The sequence below is a fragment of the Eublepharis macularius genome, chromosome 1, assembly GCF_028583425.1.
Source record: "Eublepharis macularius isolate TG4126 chromosome 1, MPM_Emac_v1.0, whole genome shotgun sequence".
NCBI classification, from domain to species: Eukaryota; Metazoa; Chordata; class Lepidosauria; order Squamata; family Eublepharidae; genus Eublepharis; species Eublepharis macularius.
In genome coordinates, this window is record NC_072790.1 from 217,738,331 (window position 1) to 217,744,332 (window position 6,002).

Here is a 6,002-nt window from a genome sequence, read left to right on the forward strand (position 1 = left end):
TTACTTCTCTCCTTGCTTTTCTCTCCCTCCCTCCCTCCACATCTGTCCTTCCTCTGTTCCTTCCTTCATTGCTTTCTTTCTCTTTCTTGCTGCCCCGCCCTGCAGCCTCTCAGCTGTTTGGCGGGCTCCACAAAGCAGTAGAGCGCCTGCTTTCCCAGCCTTTCCCCTTCCTTCCTCTCTCCCACCCTTTCTCTTACTTCTCTCCTTGCTTTTCTCTTTCTTTCTTTCTCTCCCTCCCTCCACATCTCTCCTTCCTTAGTTCCTTCCTTCATTCCTTTCTCTTTCTTGCTGCCCAGCCCTGCTGCCTCTCAGCTGTTAGGCAGGCTCCCCTGAGGCAGCGGCAGGGCTACTCCAGGCCAGAGACCTGGGGCCACTGGCGCCCTGCTTCTCCTGCCCAGTTCCATTAGGAGCCCCTGGAGGGTTGCTGTGCTCACAGAGCACAGCGAGAAGAAACCAGAAACAGCAGCAACAGCTTCGGAGAGGGGGCGTAGGCGCAGAGCCCTAAGCAGGCACTTCTCCAGAGCGGAGGAGCAGGTTGAAATTGCATCCAGAGAATTGGAGCAGGTAGGGCCCAGGGGAGGGGCTCAATGGAGTGAATGTGTTGGGGGAGCAGATGATGCGTGGGGTGGGGTGGGGGGCATGCAACCTGGACTGGACCCACAAGCCTCCACAGGAACAGCAATCAAAAGCACAATACAGAAAAATCCACCCAACCGGCTGCCTCTCAGCTTTCAAGCGCACCACAACTGGGGCTGGATGGGCAGGAATTGCAACGGAGGATTCCTTCCTTTCAAGCCCAGTGCAGTCCAGGGCATTTCCTCCTCTTGGCTTTGAGCAGCACCTGCAGCGTGAAGGGATTGCGATTGAGCATTCTTTCTCCTCCCCCCCCCCTGAAATTGTGACGTGTCTGCCCTTTAGGGCTCAGCTGAACCCTACGACAAAAAAGTCCAACGGGCCAGCGCTTCCTGACTAGCCCTCTTAGCTGGGGAAGAGGTCTTGGTTGTGGGAAAGGAGGAGCTGGTGGCGGTGGGGAACGGGAGGCTGTGCTTTTGCTGACACGTGCTGCTTCTTTCCACGGTTGTTGATGCATTTGTCTGGCTGCCGAGGGGGCTTATCTCTTTGGGCAGGCCTTGGGGGCTCCTCAAGGTTCACCAGCAAGGGCTGTAGAGGGTCGTCTCTAGCTTCCCCTCTGTCCTGCTTTCTTGTTTTAACTGGGGCCAGCCAGAGGACTCGCTGCCTCCTCGGTCTTTGTCACTGTTTCGCACAGAGCTCATGGCCTGTGATCTCGCTGCTCTTAAAGTTACAGATCCTCTAACTTTTGCACAAGCAAATCGATTTCGGGGACAGGGTAAAAGCTGGAACGGGCACTAAAGAAATGCCAGTGCCACAAAAAATTTCTAAAATATTGATCTGGAGTGTCTCTAACACGTCCCACTGTTTTTTGTGGCACTGGCATTTCTTGAGTACCCGTTCCGGGCTGTTTTGTGCTGTTCCGGGAGCTTTTTGGCATGGAACGGGTTAATTGAAGGGTGCCAGTCCAGAGTTTTCATTTCTAAAATATTGTTCTGGAGCGTCTCTAACACATCCCACTGTTTTTTGTGGCACTGGCATTTCTTGAGTACCCGTTCCGGGCTGTTTTGTGCTGTTCCGGGAGCTTTTTGGCGTGGAATGGGTTAATAAAAGGGTGCCAGTCCAGAGTTTTCATTTCTAAAATATTGTTCTGGAGCGTCTCTAACACATCCCACTGTTTTTTGTGGCACTGGCATTTCTTTAGTGCCCGTTCCGGGCTGTTTTGTGCTGTTCCGGGAGCTTTTTGGCATGGAACGGGTTAATAAAAGGGTGCCAGTCCAGAGTTTTCATTTCTAAAATATTGTTCTGGAGCGTCTCTAACACATCCCACTGTTTTTTGTGGCACTGGCATTTCTTGAGTACCCGTTCCGGGCTGTTTTGTGCTGTTCTGGGAGCTTTTTGGCATGAAACGGGTTAATAAAAGGGTGCCAGTCCAGAGTTTTCATTTCTAAAATATTGTTCTGGAGTGTCTCTAACACATCCCACTGTTTTTTGTGGCACTGGCATTTCTTTAGTGCCCGTTCCTGCCCATTCCGTCTCGTTCCGGCTTTTACCCCGTCCCGTGATTTCGGATTCCCTGGGATCTCTTTCCAATGGATTTGCTCCGTAAAGAGTGTTGATAATCAGGAATGAAAAGACCAGCTCTTGTCAAGAGGAACTTGGGTGCTGTAAAAGCAGGGCTGACTGGACATGGGGGGAGAACGAGTGTATGCTATATTTTATATTTGCTGTTTGATTATAGAGAACTTAGTCTGCTGAATCTCTGTTCTAGTTCCAAAAGCCTAACCAGAAGTTTCCCTATACCCCATATGTGCTACCACTGCAGTATTATTTTTGAAAGGTGGTGCAGGTGAAAAGAGAAAGCAAGTTCTCTCTTGAGAAAACAGTCTGAAAGGCAATAGGGTATAGGGAAACTTCTGCTTAGGCTTTTGAAACTAGAACAGAGTAAGGAGATTCAGCAGATGGTAGAGGAGAAGAATCTTTCCTTGTCGAAGAAGAGCCTGTCTGCCTGTCTGCAATGTGGCCAGTATTATACCATACTGAAGGACTGGGGAGCTCTGTTCTTGTAAACACAGAGTTGAAAATATACTTTTTGGTGGGATAACTGATACGCTGCCTCTGCATCTGGAAGTTCCATTTTGCCATTGATAAAAACTTCTTTCCTCCTCTATGACTTCCTCCCTTTTAAGAGAGCCAGTTTGGTGTAGTGGTTAAGAGCCTGGGCCTTTCATTTGGAGAACCGAGTATGATTCCCCACTCCTCCACTTGAAGCCCGCTGGGTGACCTTGGGCTAGTCACAGCTCTCTGGAGCTCTCTCAGCTCCACCCACCTCACAGGGTGTTTTGTTGTAGGGATAATAATAACATACTTTGTAAACCACTCTGAGTGGGTGCTAAGTCCTCCCGAAGGGCGGCATATAAATCAAATGATGTTATTATTTTAAAGAAAGCAAATGTTCATTTTTCTTCCCACACATACTGAAAGACAGAAAATGGGATGCATAGCACCATATAATGTTTCTTTCAGATTTTAACACTGTTGTTCATTTGATTTGAATCAGGTACACTGCCTCTGTACCTGGAGGTTCAATTTCGCCATTGTTGCTAAATTGTAATGCCAAATTTTGGTAGATATCCCAGAAAATTTAGAGGAGAAAAATTAATCTGTGAATAAGAACACAATGCTGGGTAAATGTTGGTATGACACTCACCTCACATATTCTTCATATGTAAGGTGGATGTCTACTAGGGCCAGAGACTTGACATGTCATCTGAGGCTCGACTCTACTGCTTCAGTTACCTCTTGATTTGTCCTGGAGATGCAGTTGAGATCTGAACTGTGTTAGAAAGCTCTGTGCTGGCCTAGTAAGTGTGCAAGGTGGCCACTAAGAGAGGATTGTATAGTTTTTAGTGACTTAACCGTGCAATTCTAAGCAGAGTTACTGCTTAGGAACCTCTCCCCCTCTCCCTCAGCTTGATCTTTGCTACAACAAGGACAGAGTTGGTCTTTAGTGTGTAGTGACTTTTTTCCTCCGAGTCTGAGGTAATTTTTGATTGTCATCTTTTTCGGCTTCCCATCTGTCTTTTCTTTGTGGGACACCTTCTTCTCTGATTCATTCATGGCAGAGAAAGCTCCTTTTAAGAAATGTGCCAAATGTAGCTCAAAAATAATCAAGACTGATAGACGTTCCTTGTGCCTGCTTTGTCTTGGTGAAGGCCACATCTTTGGGGCTGTAAACACTGTCAAGTGTTTACTCTGAAGGCCAGAGGGGACACAGCCAACTGCCTTAAGGTCATGTTATGGTAGAGACTGAACTCAGGTGTCCCAGGCCTGGCAGTAAAGGTATCTGCCCCAGCAGATCTCCTACCTAGTCCAACTCAGACTGTTTCAGAACCATCCAATTTGAGATCAGATCTGTCAGAGAGCATGTCCCATGGACTTGAGGTCAAAATTGTCCTGACAACAGTCATGTTTTAGATAGCATTTGGCTGCATCATCTTGACTGGCATTGGTGGTCTTGGTTCTCACATTATTAAAGGTGCAAGGAACATCAGTACTGATGCTTGTTTACACCATGTGATGAGGCGAAATAGAAATTTTAGGGTTACCAGCTCCTGCTTGGGAAATTCCTGGAGATTTGGGGGATAGAGAGTGGAGAGGGCAAGCTTTGGGAAGGGGAAGTATTTCACTGGGGTATAATGCCATAGAGTCCACCGTCCAAAACAGCCATATTCTCCAGAAGAAGTGATCTCTGTGGCCTGGAGATCAGTTGTAATTCCAGGAGCTCTCCAGCCACCACCTGGAGGCTGGCAACCCTAAATGGCATGGTCTTCAGAAAATGGGAGACTGCAAATAAACATCAGTTGATTTGTATAATGCATGCAACCGCATCTTCCAGGAGGGCCCTAGAAATACATTTCTGAGGGCACTCTGGAGGGAAATACCCCCACCCCCGGCTGTCATTTCATGTAATCTGGAAACCTTCCTATTTTTACTTTGGCTGGATGGGTGTCAGAGCTGAAGGCTGTACCTGCTGCATTCTGGAGTGGCTTTTGCCCCTGCAAGACTTGTAGAGTAACGAATACAAGCATTAGTGAGTGCTCCAGGGGTAGCTGCACCCTGTGCAGCAGCATTTACAGGAAGTGATGTCACTTCCGGAAGTGACATCATCGTGTGTTTCCGGGGAGGGGGGCGCACAAAGCGCACACATAGATAATAATAGAGAGTTCCACCACCTCTTTTCCCAGAAAAAAAGCCCTGATGTTAGGTATCAAATTGAATAGCAAAGCAGCAAAGTGCTAGCTTATCAAACTGTATCCATAAAAAAATCTTGGCTAGTGTAAACACCGCAATATGAAATCCACTGTGTTTCTGTTGTTGTAAATAGGCTAGCTAATTCTATGAAAATATACTCCCCCCACTAGCTATCTTTTTCTTACTGTGCTAATTACAATTAAATACAATTAAAAAGTAAGCATGTCTTTAAGCTGATAATAGCTCTACTATATTTACTACTCCAAAACAAAGAGAACATGGCCCAGTGCCATCCAAACCACAGAGAAATTACATCTTCTGAATCATGGAGAGTTCCTTGTGTAGGCATGGAAAAGTTAGTCTGAGTTAGCGCAAAAGAAAACTATAGTTTAATTGAATTTACCATGGTCCTAAGCTAACTTGGCCCACATCATAAATTATGATTAGTTAGGGTCCAACAAACTAGGATCTGAAACCGTAGCTTTAAGTCAATCAACTAAACACAATTAGTCCTAACCATAATTTCACATCATGTCTGAATGTGGACTTCCTGACTTGTTCCCCGGGGCTGCCCTCATACTCTCCCCAACTATGGAAATGCCATGCCCAAGCAAAGGCAATGAAACCAGCCTTTCCACAGCAAACTAGGATCTGAATGGTCTTTGCAAGCTGAATCCTGATTTCACAAACTAATCATAACTGACTCATTCATGAGGTCTTCCGAGCTTTAGTATGACAATGGGAAACTTGGGAAAGCTTTTAGAGAAGCAACAGCTTGTGCAGGAGGAAGTTAAAAGGAGAGCAAGAAGGAAGTGGATCCTTCCCACTGTTATGCACAAACTTGTGCCTTAGGTGTCCCTCTCACCAATCACAATAAGAGACACACACACCACGGAGTCCTGTAGAATGAAGCAATATATGATTGTTTAATTTAAACAATGGAGGAGCCCATTTTCACAGGAGTATGTGGTCTCCTTGTGTCCGGAGCTCATCAAAATTACAATAGAAATACAGGCAATTAATACTTTCCGATAATCATAACAATATTAGAGTATTCTAATATTTGATATCTTATTGGTTCGTAACATATCTAGGGTCAGTTCTGATTTGAAGATGCAATTCTGGGCTGGCCCCTCTATTTGGGGGAATTCCAGTCTTCACAGTTTTTTTTTTCTCTG